Raw genomic sequence first — 24929 nt, 5'->3', positions numbered from 1 at the left:
ATCGTAGTAATAATATTATTATCAGCAGTATCAGCAGTAGCAGTAGTTAGTAGTAGTTAGTAGTAGTAGTAGCAGTAGCAGTAGCAGTAGCAGTAGTAGTAGTAGTAGTAGTAGTAGTAGCAGCAGCAGCAGCAGCAGCAGAGTAGTAGTAGTAGTAGTAGCAGCAGCAGCAGCAGTAGTAGTAGTAGTAGTAGTAGTAGTATAATTAAATTACAAGAAACTGAATATATTTTTGTTTTGTTTATTTGGAACAGGGGTAAATGTTGTGCAATTCCAAACCAGCGCCCGCTGTACACACGAGAGACCAGACAGACAGAGGGCGAGGACATCAGATTCTGTCTGCAGCAGGAGAAAGAATTCTAAGAAAAAGAACTGGATATTAAAATGGTGCTACTGAGTGAATATTACATGTAATACACACTGAATGTCTATTACAAGCAAATACACAATCGAATGACTATTACAAACTAATACACAATAAATGACTATTAGAAGCAAATACACATTAAGTCGCTATTGCAAGCCAATACACACTGAGTGGCTATTACAAGCCAATACACACTGAGTGACTATCACAAGCCAGTACACATTACAAACAAATACACAATATATGACTATTACAAATAAATACACACTGAATGACTATTAGAAGCCAATACACAATATATGGTAGTTTACATTCGTGCAAATAACGTTTGTTAATAAATAATAATAAACTGTAATTTATTATTGTTAATTTACGTAAAACATTTTTTATGATGTTTTGATCACTTGTGAAAGTGTTCTTGTTAATCTGTTGAGTGACTATTACGAACCAATACACTGAATTTGTCTTTTTGCTTTTGTTTTGTTTTGTTGGGGGTTTGATGCTGTTGTTTTATATTAGTGATGAAACTTTAACGTGCTTTGGACATGTTCTAAGACACACACATCCCGAACCCCCCCTCCTTCCTGCCCCCCCCCTCCTTCCTGCCCCCCCCCCCCCCTCTCTGTCTTGTTCTGTTTTTCTCTCTCTCACTCTCTATGTGTGTCTATATGTCTCGGTCTGTCTCTGTCTCTGTCGATCTGTTTTTATTACTGTCTCTCTCGCCCACTCTCTATCTTACAATCCACATTGGGGACTAATAATTGTAGTAAATAATGTACATAATAAAATCCACAGGCTCTGGAGTTTGAACTTATTTGCTATTGCAAACATAGATGTAGAATGCTTTTTAAGAAATGATACAAATGATAAATCATAATACTCGGGTGGTTTGCCAAAACTATTGAAAAATTCTGCAATGCGTAGCAGGGAGATAAGATGGGTCTGTGTTTAAGATATACACAATACACTACACAACGGACTGGCTTTGACAATACTAATAAAAGGTAGTACTAAACCAAATAACTTCCGACTGGGTCAAAGTTCACCCCACATTTGATAGAGCAGTTAATACCACAAGTCCTGTCATTGGTGATAAATGTGAGCGTAAAACAAATTAGTTTCATCTTGACCGGCCTCGGTGGCGTCGTGGTTAGGCCATCGGTCTACAGGCTGGTAGGTACTGGGTTCGGATCCCAGTCGAGGCATGGGATTTTTAATCCTGATACAGACTCCAAACCCTGAGTGAGTGCTCCGCAAGGCTCAACGGGTAGGTGTAAGCCACTTGCACCGACCAGTGATCTATAACTGGTTCAACAAAGGCCATGGTTTGTGCTATCCTGCCTGTGGGAAGCGCAAATAAAAGATCCCTTGCTGCCTGTCATAAAACAGTAGCCTATGTGGCGACAGCGGGTTCCCTCTAAAAAAAAAGGTGTCAGAATGACGATATATTTGACGTCCAATAGCCGATAAGATAAAAAATCAATGTGCCCTAGTGGCGTCGTTAAATAAAACAAACTTTACTCTTTCTTTTTTTTAATTTCATCTAGTATCACTAGTTAACGTGACGGGAATGATGACAATATCATAGCCGCGTCCGTTACAAGCTTGCAGCTTCTATATCAACTATAGTGACGTCAGAACTGTGCTATAACAGTTTTCAATGTATTATTATAGCCCATGCCATAAAGAGTGGAGAAATGCGATATTTACCATATATGGATAATATATACGCAACAAATTATGTTTTGTGTTTGGTTTTAAGCTTATTATTATTATTATATACAAAAATTCTTATTACACACATTTAACATTGGAAACAGGGCTTTGCGTCCTTGTTCAGCATCTCGTTTCTGTGTACGACTAAATTTACCAGAGTAGAAAAATATTAATCCTAAATAAACAAATTCATTTGCTACCTCTAATTCATAATCATTGTAAACCCACTTTTCATTATTTCGAATTCTACCTCCTTTTCTAAAAAAACCCAACAATTTTAGTCTTATTGATATTTGCAGTTAAATCCCATTTGTTAGTATACTTTGAGAGAGCATTAATAAAAAAAATTGTGTAATCCGTCTGCGCTTTAAGCTAACATACCATATTATCAGTGTACATTATTAAAAATAGATTTAAAGTCTGTATCTCAACACAAGGACAATTGTCTGATGAAAAGTACATTTCACAATCGTTAACATACCTAATCCGTTATTACAAGCAAACAAATGTGACATTTCTTTGTTATATTGTATACACCATTTAACACTTTCATCTAAGGACTGTGCAATGTTCAGCATGTTACCCTCAAAGCCCTGTTGGATCATTTTATACCATAAGTTCTGTCTATTAATAAAATCCAAAGCTTTTTTGTAATCTATAAAACAACAATATAAGCGCTTTCTATTATTCAATATCCTATTTATAAAAGATTGCAGAATGAAAGCAGCATCAATAGTAGACATATTGTTTCCTGCAACCAAACCGTGCGTCAGTGATGATGCCATTTTCCAGATCGAATTTAAAAAATCGTTCATTTAAAGCCGAGGTAAAAGTTTTCCCAGGAAGATGAAGGAAATGTTTTATTTAACGACGCACTCAACACATTTTATTTACTGTTATATGGCATCAGACATATGGTTAAGGACCACACATATATTGAGAAAGGAAACCCGCTGTCGTCTCTTCATGGGCTACTCTTTCCGATTAGCAGCAAGGGATCTTTTATATGCACCATCCCACAGACAGGATAGCACATACCACGGCCTTTGTTACACCAGTTGTGGAGCACTGGCTGGAACGAGAAATAGCTCAATGGTACCACCGACGGGGATCGATCCTAGACCGACCGCGCATTAAGCGAACGCTTTAGCATTGGGCTACGTCCCGCCCCTCCCCAGGAAGATGACCAGAGTTAATATTTCCTTTCTTTAAAACAGGAATAATACAACCAAGCGACCAACTATTATTAAGCCAGACGCTCGATTCATTGATTGGTTGATTGATTGCACTTTATCTTTCTTGGTCTTGCGTTTGAACATTCAAATGTTTCGCTTATAAATATTAGAAGTAGAGTTCAACTTCTTGTTCCGTGATCATCCAGTGTATTGCAATAAACAGAAGCGTGCTCTCGTTCCGGTAAAATGCCATTTTTTTTTCCATTACAACCCGTGTGTTATTGAGTGCATTCGTGATGCACAACAGAATATGCATTCGTCGTATAAATAAATATACGTGGATGGTTTTTAACGGGAACTCGTTTAGTATTTTCTATATACCACTTCCCAGAGTCAAGCGCTAGTGACTTTAACGCTGGGTTTCAACTAAACCCGCACAGACGCATATTGTCGGATTGTGACAGAACATTGAGTGCATGTGAAAACTCGTGCAAGGTATAAACGTACGAGACGGGGGGGGGGGGGGGGGGGGGGGGGGTTTTGGTGGGGGAGTAGACACAAGGGCAAGGGGCAACTGAACCCCCTCCTTTAGTCCTGGAGTAAACCCTTAAATTGAAAACTATATTCGTGCAAAATGTGCCAACCTGAGGCCTTTTAAACATATTTTCCCATCATTCTACCCTCAAAATTAATTGTAATCGAGATAAACATACGTAGTGATTCGTTTTCAACGCTTTATAGCTGTTTGGCAGTAATGCCAATATGAATAAATGTTATCCAGATTCGGGCATTTTCGTTAACTTCAGGCACAATTGGAGTCCGTACGCCTGTGGTGCAAAGGAACTACATTGCGGATACGCTGTTTGAACATCCCCTGCGCGTGCTGTAACCTCACCGTGGTGCAGGGGTATAACATTTTCTTTGAGAATGGCCAATACAGCACAAAATTTAAGTTTTCAGTAAAATTCAGTATCCGTAAAATTCTGTGATATTTGTGTTTTTGCACAGTTCTTTACACTGTTCTTTACACTGTTCTTTACACTGTTTTTGTTTAAACCTTCAAATTTTATATTGATGTTGATCATCACTTTATTTATTTGCATTTACCATAGTTTGACACCCAATAGCCGATGTATTTTTTCGTGCTGGGGTGTCGTTAAACATTCATTCATTCATTCATTCTGTTTGAACATACTCCCACACACTCATACGGACTCGACCAGACGCGCACAGAATAGAACATGCACGATTTTTCCCGTCAATTTCTTCAGATATTTTAAAGGTCAACATTTATCAAAAACGTAATTCACTGTTCTTTGGTATCTACGTATACCTTTTACAATATATATAAAGTATCAATGAAATAAATTTTTAAAAATTTACCCGTTTTTAATATATTCGCAATACAAAGTCGCGTTGTTCCCATCGCTTGCCAAAACGCCTGTTGACTCGAAGAGCCGAGTCACGTGACCCCGTGACGCACTAACCGGCATAACATGAAAGGTGATTCGTAGCCTTTCAAACATTTTACTGGGAAGGTGGAACACGTGTATTTTTAAAACGCGAACATTTTATTATGTTGAATTGAATTGTATGGATGGAATATTTTTTGGAGATAATTTTCAAATGTAAAATATGGTGAACCATTGTTTAGTGTTTGGATGTATTAAAGCAGCAGTTTTTCACGATGGGATAGGATCTGCAGTGACCACTTCATCCCTGGGGATTACGACAATTATTTAAGGTGGTCGATAAATTTGACACCTATTTTTGTATTATTATTAATTTTTTTTTTTTTATTATTATATTTTTTAAAACATATCTGTACAAAGCCTGTATCCCCACCGGCACATGTTCTACGATTACGTATGATACAACAAACAAGAAACCACGACAAGCACGAGCTAAACTAGAGCTCAAAAGGGTGAGGGGGGAGGAAGCGGGGAGGGTACCAGAGCAGGGCGGCAGTGTAAAATATAGTGGTACGACTCTTCTTTCAAATTCAATTGAGGACATTTTCACAGACACAACAAATATAACCCACAAAAGTGGCTCTTTTAAAAGTGTTAGGCCATGCGCCGTCCCTGCAGTGGCGTAGGGAGGGGGCCTACGGGAACACCCCCCCACCCCCATCAAACTTTTAAAAAAACTATTAAATTTTATAAAATCATATATACACATGTATATACATAGTGTGGGTTCCTCCCCCTCCCCCCCCCCCCCCCCCCCGCAATCCCAATATAAAATCCTGCCTACGCCAGTGGAGGGTACCAAGCCTAGAATGATAAAAAATATGGGGCTTGTATTTCATATATAAATACGAACATTTTGTGCGTGCGTGTGCGTGTGCGTGTGTGTGTGTATATATATATATATATATATATATATATATATATATACACGCACGCACGCACGCACGCACGCACGCACACATACACAGAGTGGACTCTGTCCAAACCGGCATCTATCTAAACCGCCATTCTGTGTACACCGGCATGCGATCATACCTACTGTCTGCCAGTGGTCACCTTTTAACAATTGACGGCAGGTTCCCGGTAATTAGGACACCACAGCAAGTGTTATGAAATAATCGCGCCTCTGAAAACAAGGAACAACACCTGTAGTAACGGGTGTAGGTAGCAAGATAAATCGTATTATTATTTGTATGTGTTCATACCTGCATTGCATCATACTGATCTGTCTAAGACAATAAATTCAGATCCCTATTTTATGTGATATTAATCAGTAAAATAATGTTATTTATTCTGCTTGTTGTTTTAAATGCGTTCTAATCTGAACACATATTTTTATTACAGTCAAATGTTAATATCTCACTTTAAAAAGTCAGGACTGAATTTGTGGCCTGTTTTTCACAGGTAGGTAGGTAACTAGGTTAACGTGCCTATATACCATTTTATCACCAATCGAGGTACCATTAGAGTAGATGTACAAATGTGTTAAGACCAAATTGTCCAAAGTAGCGTCTGTTAAGCCCCAGTCTCACATACACGACTTATACCCCGAATGTCCAGGAATATACACGATCCTATGCAGCCCCGATTGCTCCCGATTTTTTGCGGCAAAATTTGCAGGATTCGGCTTCTTTCCCGAACTGCGTACGAATGCTCACGACTGCTGCAGGAACTAATACAATACCATTACAATCTTGAACCCGATTTATTACGAATCGGGACGAACTACTACGTATTACCTAGGATGCCTTCCCGAATACGCTACGAATCATAACGATTAATACGGAACGCGTCAAGAATTACTACGATACGCCAACGAATCCGCACGACTGCTACACGAATCAGTACGATTGCCTCAAGAACCAGTACGACTACAGCAAGACGCTTATATCAAGGCTGCCGAAAAGGCTAAATTTTATTCGACGTTCTGCCTGCATGCAGGGAACATCACCATGCCGCTCTTCAAGAAGTCAGCAACTGGCCGCAAGAGACGAGGGACGAGCCAGCGTACCCGTGGAGAACCAGAGGCAGAGAAAGACCCTTCAATAGACGTACGAATACTCCACGTTTAACCACGAATATCCCGAATGCGACTACGAATATACTACGGTTACGCACGATGCCCTCAAGAACTCGTAAGATTGAGTTACGACTTCAACTTTATTCACGATTAATCCCGACAGTTTTGAACATGTTCAAAACAGTCGGGAGTCGATCCAGAACATTCAAGAATACTGACGAAAGGCCAAGAACACTCTACGGTCTCAGTACGTGTATCCAAGAATCACCAAGAATTCTTAAATCGGGCCCATTCGGGATATAATTCGTGTATGTGAGACTGGGATTTTAGGAATCAGCTGTTTTTTCGAACAATCATTCTCGGCATGTTGACCTACTAACAGAACACCTGATGCTACGTCACAGGTCTGATGCGAGTCAAATCGACTGAGCAGTGGGGGTTTTCCCCAAGCGTTTTAAAAAAGTCACTTTATTAATAGCTGGGATGGTATTTTTGTTTTTTATTTTTAATACTGTAATGTTTATGTATTTTTTTTATATACGTGTACTGTGTATTAATAATGTGCCATGATTGTGGACCTTTAAGAAGATGTATGACGAAAACCTGATATTAGTTGTTCAACACAGACCTCCATTTTGGGCCTAAGACAGTTGAATGTTTTCTTGGGCTGCATAATAATGCCTTTATGAGGTAACATGTAAATGACAACGGGTATCGAACAATGGCGTTAAACTATGTAGATTTTTAAATATTATACTTTGGGTTCACGTGGCATTTCCCACAGTAGTTATTCTGTCTGTCCATTTATAAGAACACACTCTCCGCTGTTATACGAGTTACTCCAAACAAACTAAATGTTATCCTCCAAAATGACGTCATTATGTCAATTGGGATGTTATTACGTAACACAAGTCATGGAAAGGAGGATAAAAGTTGATTTAGATGAGTTTTAACTCAATAAGTTGTCTTGTTTGTAATCATAAAAAATGTTTCACTTTATTTTTCGTGTGAGATTACAGCTAAGGCTATTCGATTTTATTCAATTTGTAACTGTTTAACATCGATAAATTCAGAAAAAAATTACAAAATAAATCTCATATAACATCATAGATAGTACAGAACCGCATTCGAACAATGAGTACACTTACAGAGTACACTAAATAATTAATTAATGCAATCAATCACTTACACATACAACAAAATATGCTTGGTTCTAGTAAAGCAATATACACCCAATGCACGTGTTATTGACTGTTAAATACGACACAGCATCACCAGGGGAGATTTCGATCATCAGCCATTTCAAGATGTTTTCTTAAATAACGGACGCATCTGCATGTTGAGCGATATGTATTTTTTCAAAACATGGATTCTAGCATTCTGCCTATGTTTCTTGATTTGTCACGTTGACTATAAATGCTCTACTGTGATCTTTTGTTTAGATATGTTTCAATTAAATATGTTTCAACTAAATATGTTTCAATAAAATATGTTTCAACTAAATATGTTTCAATAAAATATGTTTCAACTAAATATGTTTCAATAAAATATACATCAATAAAATATGTTTCAACTAAATATGTTTCAACTAAACGTGTTTTAACAACACACGTTTCAACAAATATGTTTCAATAAAATATGTTTTCTTCTTAATGTTGTTCGAGACGGGAATATTTCATTAATAATGAGAATCACTTTCATCTTTGGCCCATTAATTTTCATAATATTAAAAAATGGGGGGGGGGGGGGGCGCTATGTTTGTTATGCTATTTTGATTCGGAAATAAATATATATTTGTTTCAGGTCTATCTGGATATGCACAAACATATAACAAAAGATGGCAAACGTGCGCAAATGGTTTCGCCGATTCATACAGTTTGTCTTTAATTTCGCGTGGAATTTATTTTCAGGAATTTTATTCAAACGCGAAAATAAATTACACGCGAAAATAAAGCATTTGACAATAGTTTGTTTGTTTATTTGTTTCTTTCTTCGTTAAACCTAAAAATAATAAAATAACAGAGGTCGCAGGCCTAGGATCAACACGTGAAAATGAACACTAAGTTCGGTTAATCTTCGAATGTGTAGCATCTTTGGATAAAGTTACAATGGAGTGAAATAAGAGTCCCCTTCCGAAACAGACCGAGATCGTACCCATGATCGTTACTTCTCAGTAAGTACGTGCGTTTTCAAAATATGAAACATACATTTAGTGGTATTAGAAACTCCCGGATGATCAGAAACATTTCGGATATACAGAAATCGATAATCTAAACAATAACATCTCAATAATGTCTGGGTTTCTGTGATCGAAAACAACTCTACATGTAACAGTGGACAACACACCGTCGGTGGGCTCATTTGGGCTATTTATCGCTCCAGCCAGTGTACCACGACTGGTATATCAAAGGCCGTGGTATGTGTTATTCTGTTTATGGGATGGTGCATATAAAATATCCCTTGCTGCTAATCGAAAATGAGTAGCCCATGAAGTGGCGACAGCGGGTATCCTCTCTCAGTATATGTGTGGTCCTTAAACATATGTCCGACACCATTTAACTATAAATAAAATGTGTCGAGCGTGTCGTTAAATAAAACATTTTCTTCATTCTTTCCTGTCACTTTAATTGTCAACAATGTTCTGCTTTTTAAAGGAAATTCTCTGGAGTACATCTATTATTCTGACAAACAGTCGTGGAACACGGAATCTTACGTGTGTCGGGGTATTGGTGGTCGCTTGGTAACCGTAAACAGCGATTCCACCTGGAATTCACTCATAGACGTCATAGAATATGAATGGAATAGAATATGAATTTAAGTGCTGCCTTACTAAGCTTCGATTTCTCGTCCATACTTAAACACTGGACATGTGCAATGGGAATACACAGCTTCTAACCTGCCCGAAGGCCTATGCCATTCTCAAGAAGTACCTACTATTATCCGACTTCCGGTAGTAGTTTCTACACGATAATACTAATAGCTTCTAAACGGCTTTTGACTGAAACGTATTTAAAAAAATAACTTGAAAGGGGTTGCATGTTAACAAAATATCAGACTACGACGTTTCGAAAAAGTGAACGAATACATTTATTTAGGAATTACTTTTGGTAAATTAAATAACTTCCGAACCACCAAGAGCAGGTTAAGTCAACAGGCTACCAAGGCTATGTACTTTGTACTAGCAAAATCAAAGGAATACTATATATATCTATCAAATGATTGCAAACTTAAATTGTTCTACTCGATGGTCCTTCCAATCTTATTATATGGGTGCAAAATTTGGGCGCACGAGAAAAATGAGATATATTTAACTCTGTACAAATCAACTTCTTTCGACATATTTTGCCTGTGAAGAAAGCAGCACCATTGTTCATGTTATACGGAGAGCTAGGAAGAATGCCAGTTGAATTACTTATACATTTCGTAGAAGAATGATATGCTATTGGGCACCGCTTATATCAGGAAAAGAATCAAAACTGTCTTTCTTATTAACAAAAGTATGTTAAATGATCATCTTACTAACGGAACTAACTATAATTGGAGCATCGCTATCAAAAACATTTTCGATAACTTAGGAATGAGCAATGAATGAATACATCAGTCTTTCACATCAATAAACTGTCTCTCGCAAGAAACCAAACAAAGGCAATACGATCAATATTTACAAACATGGAGAAATAACTTATTACAATCATCGAGAGGGAAAAGTTACGAGCTATATAAAGAAAAATTACTTTTGAAACTTATTTTAGTATACTTCCTGAAAAGCTGTGGTAAGTGATCATAAAATTTAGAACATCTAACCATTACTTACTCTTTGAAACTGATCGTATGTATAATATACCTATAAATGAGAGACTTTGTACACTATACTACATAAACAATATATGTTTCACTGGCATTTTATTTGTAATTCTTTCATAATTCAAGGGTCCAGTATATACATTCGTATTACTATAAACCACCAAGTATTATAAATTTAAAGAATTAATGAACAATACCGAGATCGGAATATTAAAGAAATTAGCATATTTTATAAATGAAATTATTAGTAACTTTTAAACGTCCCGTACCAAACTAAACACAAATATATATTTATAATTTTTACAATGACATATTTGATTATATACTTGGTGACATACGATGTATATCAAGATTATATCTATATTTATGAACACCTGCTTGTGGTATGTGTATAGCGATGTTCATATATATGTACATGTATTCAAAGTGTTTGTTTTCATACAGCTTGTTCCTATAGAATTTTATTTATTGTCTTTGTGTATGTTTATCATATACTTGGTCTCCACGTGGCATTTCCCACAGTAGTTATTCTGTCTGTCCATTTATCAGGACCCATTCTCCCCACAGTAGTTATTCTGTCTGTCCATGTATAAGGACCCACTCTCCCCACAGTAGTTATTATGTCTGTCCATGTATAAGGACCCACTCTCCCCACAGTAGTTATTATGTCTGTCCATGTATAAGGACCCACTCTCCCCACAGTAGTTATTATGTCTGTCCATCTATAAGGACACACTCTTCCCACAGTAGTTATTCTGTCTGTCCATTTATAAGGACACACTCTCCCCACAGTAGTTATTATGTCTGTCCATCTATAAGAAGACACTCTCCCCACAGTAGTTAATCTGTCTGTCCATTTATAAGGACACACTCTCCCCACAGTGGTTATTCTGTCTGTCCATTTATAAGACACACTCTCCCCACAGTGGTTATTCTGTCTGTCCATCTATAAGGACACACTCTCCCCACAGTGGTTATTCTGTCTGTCCATTTATAAGGACACACTCTCCCCACAGTGGTTATTCTGTCTGTCCATCTATAAGGACACACTCTTCCCACAGTAGTTATTATGTCTGTCCATTTATAAGGACACACTCTCCCCACAGTGGTTATTCTGTCTGTCCATTTATAAGGACACACTCTCCCCACAGTGGTTATTCTGTCTGTCCATCTATAAGGACACACTCTTCCCACAGTAGTTATTCTGTCTGTCCATGTATAAGGACACACTCTCCCCACAGTAGTTATTCTGTCTGTCCATCTATAAGGACACACTCTCCCCACAGTAGTTATTCTGTCTGTCCATTTATAAGGACACACTCTCCCCACAGTAGTTATTCTGTCTGTCCATCTATACGGACACACTCTTTCCACAGTAGTTATTCTGTCTGTCCATCTATAAGGACACACTCTCCCCACAGTGGTTATTCTGTCTGTCCATTTATAAGGACACACTCTCCCCACAGTGGTTATTCTGTCTGTCCATCTATAAGGACACGCTCTCCCCACAGTAGTTATTCTGCATGTCCATTTATAAGGACACACTCTCCCCACAGTAGTTATTCTGCATGTCCATTTATAAGGACACACTCTCTCCACAGTAGTTATTCTGTATGTCCATTTATAAGGACACACTCTCTCCACAGTAGTTATTATGTCTGTCCATCTATAAGAAGACACTTTCCCCACAGTAGTTATTCTGTCTGTCCATCTATAAGGATACACTCTTCCCACAGTAGTTATTCTGTCTGTCCATTTATAAGGACACACTCTCCCCACAGTAGTTATTATGTCTGTCCATCTATAAGAGGACACTCTCCCCACAGTGGTTATTCTGTCTGTCCATTTATAAGGACACACTCTCCCCACAGTGGTTATTCTGTCTGTCCATCTATAAGGACACACTCTCCCCACAGTAGTTATTCTGCATGTCCATTTATAAGGACACACTCTCCCCACAGTAGTTATTCTGTCTGTCCATCTATAAGGACACACTCTCCCCACAGTAGTTATTCTGTATGTCCATTTATAAGGACACACTCTCCCCACAGTAGTTATTATGTCTGTCCATCTATAAGAAGACACTTTCCCCACAGTAGTTATTCTGTCTGTCCATCTATAAGGATACACTCTTCCCACAGTAGTTATTCTGTCTGTCCATTTATAAGGACACACTCTCCCCACAGTAGTTATTATGTCTGTCCATCTATAAGAGGACACTTTCCCCACAGTAGTTAATCTGTCTGTCCATTTATAAAAACTCTTCCCACAATAGTTATTTTGTCTATCCATCTATAAGGACCCACTCTCCCCACAGTAGTTATTCTGTCTATCCATTTTTAATTACCCAGTTATTCTGTCTGTCCATTTATAAGGACACACGCTCCGCTGTTATACCGCTTACTCCGAAAAAAAGTGTTATCCTCCAAAATGACGTCAAATGGGATGTCATTACATAAACCTGGTCATAGAAAGGACGTTAGAAAATTATTTAGATTAATTTTAACTAAATTAGTTGTGTTGTTTGTAATTGTAACAATTATTTGACCTTTTTTGTTTGTGAATTTATCTATGGATGAAAAGTTTGTTTTGTTTAACGACATCACTAGAACACATTGATGTATTAATCGTCGGCTATTGAATGTATAACGTTTGGTAATTTGACGTGTAGTCTTATGGAGAAAACCCTTTCATGTTTCCATTATTAGGAAGGGATCTTTTATATGCACCATCCCACAGACAGGATATCACATACCACGGTTTTTGATATACCAGTCGTGGTGCACTGGCTGCAACGAGAAATAGTCCAATAGGCTGATTTATGCATAATTCAGACCGTCAAACGACAGAATATGAGAAAAACGTCACATGGTTATCTCCTAAATTACCCGATAACAGTCACAAATTTAGCATAAAATCGTTTTGCTACGCTATGTAATTTTATTCAATTTATGACTGTTAAACATCGATAAATTCAGAAAAAGGCAAACAATTCTTATATAACGACAGATAGAACAGAACCGCATTCGTACAAGTACATCATTCAAGTAGTTAATTATTAATGCAATCGATCACTTACACATACAACACAATATACTTGGTTCTAGTGAAGCAATATACATCCAATGCACGTGTTATTGACTGTTAAAACCGACACAGCATCACCACGGGCGGTTTCGATCGTTAGCCATTTCAAGTAGTTTTCTTAAATAACGGACGCGTCTTGCAAAGTCCAGCGTTATGTCTTGTTTCAAAACACGGACTTTTTCTTTGTGTCTCTACGTTTTTATGTGTCTCGTTGAATCAGGTTTGTAAAAGAGAAATGTTATAGACTTTGTAATTAAATTTATTTGAAATAAAATAATAATAATAATAAATAAATAAAATAAATCAATACTGTTTTTATGACTAGTTCACATGTTTGCTTTGTCTTTTTTAATGGGAATCTGTTCCCTTAACCAGTGTAATCATACAATAGTTGCAATAAAGATTGTATTGAATTGTATTGTATTGTATTCTATTGTATTCTATTCTATTCTATTGGGTGTCAAGTAAATATGTGGATACATATTTTAAATTATCAGATTTGTGTGCGTCTGTAGGGCTATTTGACTATTGGTTATAACAATTTAAATCATTTAAATTTCGATTTTGGATTAAATGTTGTTAAAGTGTTGTGTGTTATATCCCTTTGCAATTTAAAGGCACTCTGGGATATTTTGAGATATTTTAGTAGCTCAAGACTTTAAAAAAGATCATCTATAGTCCGTCCCATTCTGCTACAAAAATGTGTTTTGTCAATAATTTCAGTTTGGTTTGACGTAAGAAGAAAAGTAAAAATGTTTGGAAATAACAAACAAACAAAAAAAAAGATAAAAAAGGAAGAAAAAACTAATTATTTTTGTGTGCAATTTATAAAACAGTCAGCTCAGAAATAAATAGCTTGTAGTAAATTCCATAGTATGTAAAAAAAGGCGTTCCCTGTGGGAAACACTATAGTTTTGTGTGTGTGTGTGTGTGTGTGTGTGTGTGTGTGTGTGTGTGTGTGTGTGTGTGTGTGTGTGTGTGTGTGTGTGTGTGTGTGTGTGTGTGTATATATATATATATATATATATATATATATATATATATATATATATATATATATCATATAATATCTTACATTTTCAGTGCAATCAAAGTATGTGATATTTTTCATATCACATACTTTAAGAATTTGATAACTTTGTAAATTAGATGTAAATTAGTCGAGGTCTCGGCACTAGGTTTATTGACATTTAAGCAAACGTACTTGGTTGACACTCCATGATTGACGTATGCATTCATAGTCATCAAATAAAAACATTTCAATGGCAATTTGACACTGAAAGCTGTCCAGCGTTCAGAAAACAAAAAACGTTAGGCATAACTTTAGTTTGATGCAAGGATATCCAAAATGACGTCATTCGAGTTTGACGTCATTTCCATTCAAAAATACACCGCGCCACATATTCTTACGTCATTTGAATATCTAGTAATGGCGGACTGGAACTAAAGTTGCGTGTACAGTTTACAAAAACACGTTGTATTAAGCTTGAGCTGATATGATAAATAGATTATTACCCTCGTGTATTTCGGTATCGTCAATATCATATATTAGGAATAAAAATAATATATTATGCTCGCCAGAGGCTCGCATAATACAATTGTTATTCCTAATATATGATATTGACGATACCGAAAAACACTCTGGTAATAACCTACCTCTCTCTCTCTCTCTCTCTCTCTCTCTCTCTCTCTCTCTCTCTCTCTCTCTCTCTCTCTCTATATATATATATATATATATATATAGTTTCGTACCGATGTCACACATTTAGAAAAGAAATATCGTCTTTCCTTGTTGTATGTAGAAAGGTTCAAATTAAAGTTTGTTTTGTTTAACGACACCATTAGAGCACATTTATGAATTAACCATTGGCTATGTAGAGTTAAAACACTTGGTAGTGAAAATACACAACTCCATTTTATTTTAGGAAGTTCTCTGGAGTACATTTACTACTCACAAGCCCAGTCGTGGAACACGGCATCTCACGTGTGTCACAGTATTGGTGGTCGCCTGGTAACCGTAAACAGCCAGTCTACAGTGGATTTACTGAAAAATATCATGCTTAATGAATGGGGATTAAATATGTAAGTTTTACATAAGTTAATATACTGACGTTCAAAAGAAACTTTACATACATAAAATTTGAATAATTTAATAAATTTAGAAACCACCTTATAAACACGTTGCATGTATCTCGAAGTATTGTGAGTTTTAGATCCCACCGTACCGTTTGTTGGTTTTCTATAATACAATTTCAAACCTTGTAAAGTTTCTTTTGGAAGTCAGTATAGCTATTCAAGGCTTTCTCAAATTCCAAACGATTTAAAAAATGTATTTATTATTTTAACACCACCACCACCATTATCATCATCATCACTACTAACAACCACAACCACTACTGTCATCATCATCTTCATCATCATCACTACTAGTAACACCGCCACTATTACTACTATCATCATCATCAGCAGCAGCAGCACCACCATCATCATCACTATACGTCGTTTTCTTCTTCAATAACAACATCATTACCACCAATATCATCATCATCATCATCATTATTATTATTATAATCTTCATCATTTTCATCTTCATCTTCAAGAACATCACCACTAGTTATCAACATAATTTAAACATATTATATCATATCACACCTTATCACAAACTAGGAGAGAAATGGGAAGAAATCACGTCGGAAGAAATCATAAAATCATTCCTCATGGATAAAAACGTTTGAGGGCAGTTTGTGGGCAAGACGGTGGAGATATTGACCACATTTTCAAGTAAACAATGGCGTCGCATTTGTAACTTACTATTGTTGCTATTTTAATAATATTTGACCTATGGGCCTACAAGTTTCACTGAATGTGGCAAATATCCATATAGAGTAATGAGTGTGAACTATGAAAATTACATGTTATATATATAAAGGGTCACTCATATTGTTAGTACCACACATCTTAGCGATGCCCGCCCAAAACACTAATTATGTGCCAGAGTGGGGATTTCAATATGAGTACTGGTACTTCCGGTTAGAGTCACAACAAAATGGTAAAAGTTATGCAAACTCATGTACCTACTATCACCCCAACAAATGTGTTGTCTCAACGCACCCATGTCTGAAATTCTGTGTTGTGCCCGTGCAATTCGTTCTCACCATGGGTATAAAAGTGTGCATGATTGCCATCCACATATTCACGCACACTTCAGTTTAAAATGCGTCGAGTTTTGACTAATGTTGAGAAGGGCAATGGAGTAGTTAGGATACAGGTTGAACACAGTCAACGAGAAGTTACGAGGCACTTTAATGTCAGTCAGAGTGTGATTGGGTGAATGAGGCAACGACTTCAAATGATTAGGATACAGGTTGAACACAGTCAACGAGAAATTACGAGGCACTTTAATGTCAGTCAGAGTGTGATTGGGTGAATGAGGCAACGACTTCAAATGATTAGGATACAGGTTGAACACAGTCAACGAGAAATTACGAGGCACTTTAATGTCAGTCAGAGTGTGATTGGGTGAATGAGGCAACGACTTCAAATGATTAGGATACAGGTTGAACACAGTCAACGAGAAGTTACGAGGCACTTTAATGTCAGTCAGAGTGTGATTGGGTGGATGAGGCAACGACTTCAAATGATTGGGATACAGGTTGAACACAGTCAACGAGAAGTTACGAGGCACTTTAATGTCAGTCAGAGTGTGATTGGGTGAATGAGGCAACGACTTCAAATGATTGGGATACAGGTTGAACACAGTCAACGAGAAGTTACGAGGCACTTTAATGTCAGTCAGAGTGTGATTGGGTGAATGAGGCAACGACTTCAAATGATTAGGATACAGGTTGAACACAGTCAACGAGAAGTTACGAGGCACTTTAATGTCAGTCAGAGTGTGATTGGGTGAATGAGGCAACGACTTCAAATGACTGGATCCGTTTCCTGTGCATAAAGCAAAGCAAAAACACGACGCATTTTCAACTCAAGTGTGCGTGAAAATGGAACCAACAGAAAGTGGCCGTTGCGGACATATATTGAGGGACAAATGAAGCGTTACACCAGTAATTAGTGAAACATTTTTTATCATTTGCAATAAAAAAAGAGATTTATAATTTTATCCGATGCGTATGCCTTATATGCATGAAATATACATGGCAACCTCGATTCACAATCAATAGAGGTAGCGCTAACTAGGAAAGATACGCACGTGGGTTTCGTGACATTCATCGTGCATCCGATTTTGATCGCCAGTTTGGTGGAAATGTTTGCTAGGATAACTTCAAACCAAAAAAACATCAAATTCCTTTTCGGAGAAACTGTACAACGATGCCGCGTCTTGACAACAGTACCAGGGAACGAGCAATTGGTATGTTGCAGGCTGGTGCAACACAGGTAGACGTTGCCCGACGATATCACGTGGCAAAGAAAAGTTTGTTTTTTATTTAACGACGCCACTAGAGCACATTGATTTTTGTATCTTATCATCGGCTATTGGACGTCAAACATATGGTCATTCTGACACTGTTTTTATAGGAAACCCGCTGTCGCCACATAGGCTACTCTTTTTACGACAGGCAGCAAGGGATCTTTTATTTGCACTTCCCACAGGCAGGATAGCACAAACCATGGCCTTTGTTGAACCAATTATGGATCACTGGTCGGTGCAAGTGGTTTACACCTACCCATTGAGCCTTGCGGAGCACTCACTCAGGGTTTCGAGTCGGTATCTGGATTAAAAATCCCATGCCTCGACTGGGATCCGAACCCAGTACCTACCAGCCTGTAGACCGATGGCCTGCCACGACGCCACCGAGGCCGGTCACGTGGCAAAGATCACCAATTTCCTGACTATGGCAGCGATATTTGATGACCAACACAACTGCTGACCGACAAAGATCAGGTAGATCTAGGATAAGTTAACCACGCCGAGACATGACAGATTCATCCGGTTATGTCATCTGCATAATCGGTTCGAAATGACTTCACATACTGTATCTGTGAATTCCTGGTCTGCGCAGGATTTCTCCTAGAACTGTACGGCGTTCGTTTGGCTGAAGCAGGCCTACGCGCAAGAAGACTCTACCGAGGATCTATGCTGACTCAACGTCTGGAGTGGTCGCGACGTCACCTACGATGGAGGATTGGTGACTGGCAGGAAGTCTTGTTTACAGACGAGACTCGGTTTACTTTACGTTATGGGGGAGGAAGCGTTATGGTGTGGGCGGGATTATAAAACACGGTCGCACGGAACTCATGTTTGTCAATGGAACACTAAACGCTCAGCGCTATCAAGAACAAATCCTCATTCCACACGTGTTACCTTTTACGACAGCTAACAGAGAGACACTCCAACAGGACAACGCTCGCGCCCACGTCGCAAACATCAACATGGACTTCCTCCGTCAACATAACGTGTATGTGTTACCGTGGCCGGCTCTCTCATAGGATCTCTCCCCGATAGAGCATCTGTGGAACCAGTCAGGCAGACAAGGGAGGAGACGACGTCAGCAACCAGAAACGTTGGCGGAACGTTCGAAAGCTTTGCGGCAGGATTAGCAGCGTATCCCCATGGAACAGATCAACCGCATGATGGCTGTCATTTTCATATATTTTCTTTATATATTTCCACTCCCGTTTAACATAGAAACATATTTTTGGGGTCTATTAAAACGTCATTTCAATATATTTTTTCTCCATCTTTACTCCTACTTTCCACTGAAAAATAATTTGGTCTCAGTTTAAATCTATGCGCTGAGTTGAATATTTTGTAAAAAAAAACAAAAACAAAAAAAACCCACCCAGAATATTGTTGTCTGATCTTGAAATTAAAAATGAATACCTTTTAATATATTTGTCAAATATTTTAACTCCCGGTTAACGTGGAAGCACGTTTTTTGTCCGTGTACATGTCTGTACTTCATGTATTGGTTGAATTCATTTATATAGTAATTCAGTCAAGGCAACCATCTTGAAATTCATATATCTCAATACCAGGTTAATGTAGAAGGGCAATTGTTTTTAGTCTATATACATTTCTGTTGCGCGTGAATTGGTTGGTTTATTTTTGTAGTCATTTAATCATGGCAGCTATCGTGAAATTCAAAATGGCCAATATTTTAATATATGTTTCTTATATCTAAACTGCCGGTTAAGGTAGAAGCACAATTTTGTTGTTTATGTACATTTCGGTAGTCAGTGAATCTAATTATTTAGATTTATGGTCATCCAGTCATGGCAAACATATTACACTTTAAATAGGCAACCATATGGCAATTTAAAATAGCCACCAATTTAATCAATTGGCAAATAATTTTTCTCGTAGTCCACATACAGTAGGAATTTGGTGTTCCTCAGTAAATATTTAGGTCAAATATATAATTAAAATGTTGCAATACTAATGACTGTTATGTTTTATATTTTAAACTAATGAAATCAAGGAACATGTCAATTGTAAATAAGATAAGACACGATCAGTTTGCAACAATCTGCCACGATGTTTGTTCAACCATTGCACATTGCAAACTTGTCCTTGTGTCAATGTATAACGATTTCTTACTTTTCGGTACTCTTGGCGTCTTGTGGACTAATTGTATAGCTAACAGAATGCAGTGGAACGCGATCAAAGATAAATGGATGTTTCGAAAGGTGAATAATAGAATGATTTCCAACAAAACGTTTTCAATTTATGCTTTGAATAATATTTTTATGTAATAAAAATATTTATGTTTTTTTATTCTTATTTTCCATTTTTGAAACAAGTCATGTTTTATTTACCTGTATATAACAGTTCTATACAGTCAAATGGTATATATAGAAAGGTATGTTTCACTATAGTCAATATCACATATTAGGAACACAAATTGTATTCTACATTATTTTTAGTCCTAATAAATAGTAATATAAAAGTATGATTTTGACGATACAAAAACACGCGAGGGTAATGTATTCTTTATCATATAATCTCAAACTCAACGTAATATATATATATATATATATATATATATATATATATATATATATATATATATATATATATATATATATACACACACACATAGACACACATACACACACACGCACACACACACAGATACATACACACACACACACACACACATATATATATATATATATATATATATATATATATATATATATGTGTGTGTGTGTGTGTGTGTGTGTGTGTACTCTTCAAAAAAGTAGGGGAACTAATAAGAATTTACAATGGCCAAAATTGTAAGGTATATTAGCTGTGAGGAATGGTTATACGATATTAGTGAATTAATTGGGCAAACATTACAACCGGTAGTTCAGTATTACAGTAGGTTTTATAACAACCAAAGATCTTGAAGGACGATTGAGGTCAGAAGTGAAATTTGAAAGTTGACAGTAAATCGCAAATTCAAACAATACAAATGACTAAAAACAAAACAATAACAACTGTATGATCAACAGAATGAAAAAGATTGACAGAAACAATGTTCCACAGTGATTACTCGACCTTCCTGGATATTGTCAAAATCGAGAATGACACCCCACGCACGTGTACGGGGCAACTGAATGGTGCATGTGCAAGCTATGGAATGTGTTTCGGTGTGTTGATAAACAGACCTGAACGTTCTCTACTAGGATGTCTGTGGTCAAAACGTATGTTTGGTCTAATAGTTGATATTAACATTAATATTTCAGGTTTCCCTACTTTTTTGAAGAGTGTGTATATATATATATATATATATATATATATATATATATAAAGAAAATACACGTGAACGCTACAAAAGCAGTAATGAAAATAAAATGTATACGATAAATTTATGGAAAATGCTATAGCAGAGTAGACATGTAAATCTATACGCATTGATTTTAAAAACCAAAAAATAATTGCGGTCAATTCTTAAATATATATATATATATATATATATATATATATATATATATATATATATATATATATATACATACATACATACATACATACATACATATATATATATACATATACACACACACATATATATATATATATATATATATATATATATATATATATATATATATATATATATATATATATATATATATATATACACACATTTACATATACATATACATATACATATATATATATACATATATGTATATACATATATATATATGCAGGCAGAGGGGTTTCCGGCAGGAAATACACTCGTGGAATACAGAAATAAGAAAACCACATATATGTAGTTTTGTATTTATTACATACCCTAAATTGGAAATTTTTTTCCAAATAATAATTTAGAAATTGTAACACTGTTAGCTAATGACGGGGAGTTCTAAATTTACACAACTAGGTCAGCTGTGTTACTACGCGGACCGAAGAACCACCAATTATTACACATAGGAATATAGTTCTATTTAAACAATAAACAGAAATAAGAAAGAACGAGTGAAAAGTTACCTATAATTTTAATGATATTGTTTGAAATGCCTTTTAAAGACAATGTAATAGCTAAAATTCACGAACAGTATAATATTTCATTTGATCGTAATACGTCAGAAAACCTTCAGCGTGCCAGTTTTATCAACGAAGAAAAATGTCAAGAATTGTTCACTCGGTGTCCGAGTCGTCATCGGTGTGTTTTCTTTTATTGATGTTCATGGAATTATTCGTTGCTGAAAAGTTTAAGTTTATATTAAATGTGCCTCCATAAATCATCGCTCCACTGAATTCAATAACATTTAATTTGCAAGGTCATCGAATTATGAAAGTATGTGATCTGAAAAATATCACATACTTTTATTACATGGGATACGATATGATAACTAAATAAATAAATTCATCCCATAACTTACCCATAATATCCATGCAATAAACCCATTTGATATTTACCTTTCTTACACACCCATTGGTGAGAACATCATTCGTTATTTTTGATAACACATATTTGTTTACACATGTACGTGTGTTAACAATTTCAAGACATACAACTGGCAGCTCTGAGAGGTCATGACCCAGTAACCAAAGCGATCGAAAGTGGAGTGACGTCACTTTACATTCTGACTCCGGTGGAAATGAAATGGGGTGACGTCACTTTACACTCCATACGCCATGACCCAGTTAGGCTACGTTCTGTAACAACATAATTTAGTTCATTATATTGTTTACATTTTCATTTTTTCGAGGTATGTAAGAAATAGAATACTACATTCGTGTCCGTTTGATACCATTTATCTTACAACTCGTTGTAAGATAAATGGTATCAAACGGAAACTCATGTATTATTCTCTATTTATTACCCTCCTGGTTAAGATATAGCAGTGTCGTACAAATTTCGTACGCACCACCAGGTGCGTATTACAAACTGTATTTTGATTTGTCAACAGGGAACAGAGTCAACTCGATTGGTTGGACAGCGAGCTTATTAGCATAACGGGACTATTTTTTTTATTCATAATTAATGTCAAGGTCAGTAACATCCACAACTTTTACTACAAATGTCATTCATTAAAGGTTGATGTAAACTGGACCGCGCGAGAAATATTTTTAAATAAAAAATAAAAATAAAATAATTAACAGAACAATAATTAAACATATTTATTTTATTTATTATGTGGATTTTTGGTCTACAAATTGTTATTGTCAGTTGTGATTTGTGAATTCATCATTATTAAGGTCTACGACAGTCACTTTTTGGACCCTTGTTTTGGCTTCGTACACAATAAATGAAACATATCCAACGTTAATTTTTTTCATATGATATATTTGACAAAAGGTAGTTTTTTATTTTTTAAAACTTAAACTTAATATTTTTTGTAGAATTATGAAAAGTAAAATATACCGACCTGTAAACAGTGTTGTTTGCTTGTTGTAGAAATTTAACAGGGGTCAAGGTTAGTAGACCAGTTTTTATTTTAATATGGCGATGCATTGTAATAATATAGCTAATTTTGAATTTGAATGACGTCAGAATTCCAATGACGTCACTTTGCACCTCCTTACAATAACCACAAACTGGGTACATGATACAATGCAAAATTCCTATTGATTTTTTTTTTCGAACATTACTGAAGCGCCTGAATGTGTTTGAAGAAAATTCTGTGATTAAAAAATTGTACCTTTTACGAAATATGGATTTCAAGTGAAATTACGGTAAGATATGCTATATTTATTGTGTACAAAGCCAAAACAAGGACGCGAAAAGTGACTGTCGTCGACCTTAAAGTTATAACTTTAGTTTTCCCGTGAACTCAGCTGCTTTTGCAAGCTACACGTTTTTAACTGCAAAAACACTTGTTATTCTCTTATTGGCTGGATTGTTGGTCAACAAATTGTTATTGTCTCCTGAAAACGTCACTGAGAAGTAGCGGAAGTACAACGAACTGTTTCTCAATGCGGCAGTACGCAGTCGTGCACCGGCTAGTTATGCAAATCAACATCCGGTCTAGAAATGCAAAATTGATTGATTGATTGATTTATTTTTCATAATTTGCGTGATTTAAAGGAGGGTAATAAATAAAATACCACACTCGTTTTCGCTAGATATAATTTTTACGAAACTCGTGAACTTCCCAAACGTATCGTTCGGTCAGATACGTTTGGGAAGTTCACTCGTTTCGTAAAAATGATATCTAGCGAAAACTCGTATAGTATTCTATATATCTTAACTCGGTTAATAATGTCTGGCTGTCAACTGGTCATTCACTGTATTCATTGTCAAGATATGATGACTAGATAAGTCTCTATAGTTTTGGTCAGTGGCCAAAAATATAGGTCACGTGACATAAGCCCGACTCGACTCGAGTATTTCAGACTAGATGTTCAATAAACATACTCTTTAAATCATTTGTTTTAATACATGTACAGTAAATGCAAATAAATTTTAGTTTTGTGATAACAATACAAAACTTGTATATTTGTTTATGAATTGGAGTTTAGAAACACTTTTTGAATGTGACAGAATGTAGCTAGCCGTTTGACGCCATACAAGATACATGGCGTCATTCTTTGTAAGACGCTAGCTACATTCTGTCACATTCAAAAAGCCTTGCTAGGTTGACAATACTCGATTTGCGTAAAGAAAAATGGAATAAATAATGATTTTCAACTATTCCTGTAGGATTGCAGAATAAAAGAAATAACTGGTTACTGTTGTAAGATATCGGCTTTATCCTGCTCAGGTCGAATGGCGAATGCAGCTTCGCAGAGACTCGCTGCATTCGCCATTCTAACCTTCGCAGGATAAAGCCGATATCTTAAGACAGTAACCAGTTATTCCATATAATTTAATTGGTAATATGGATGAAGT

At 36.3% G+C, this 24929-nt stretch overlaps 1 long non-coding RNA gene across 2 annotated transcripts; it reads right to left on the bottom strand.

Moving 5' to 3' along the window:
• Positions 1-229: 229 nt before the first annotated feature.
• Positions 230-23486, bottom strand: LOC121389628. 2 transcript variants are annotated; one of them, XR_005960096.1, is made up of 4 exons: positions 23467-23486; positions 15597-15685; positions 5766-5856; positions 230-359 (listed from the first exon to the last, which is right to left on the bottom strand). It is a non-coding gene; the product is annotated as an uncharacterized LOC121389628 (long non-coding RNA). The 2 variants fall into 2 exon arrangements; XR_005960095.1 differs by lacking the exon at positions 23467-23486 and adding an exon at positions 22514-22853.
• Between the last annotated feature and the right edge of the window lie 1443 nt (positions 23487-24929).

The sequence above is a fragment of the Gigantopelta aegis genome, chromosome 15 (assembly GCF_016097555.1).
Source record: "Gigantopelta aegis isolate Gae_Host chromosome 15, Gae_host_genome, whole genome shotgun sequence".
NCBI lineage: Eukaryota > Metazoa > Mollusca > Gastropoda > Neomphalida > Peltospiridae > Gigantopelta > Gigantopelta aegis.
The sequence above is the reverse complement of the archived record's forward strand: the minus strand, read 5'-3'. Positions and strand labels throughout refer to the sequence as shown.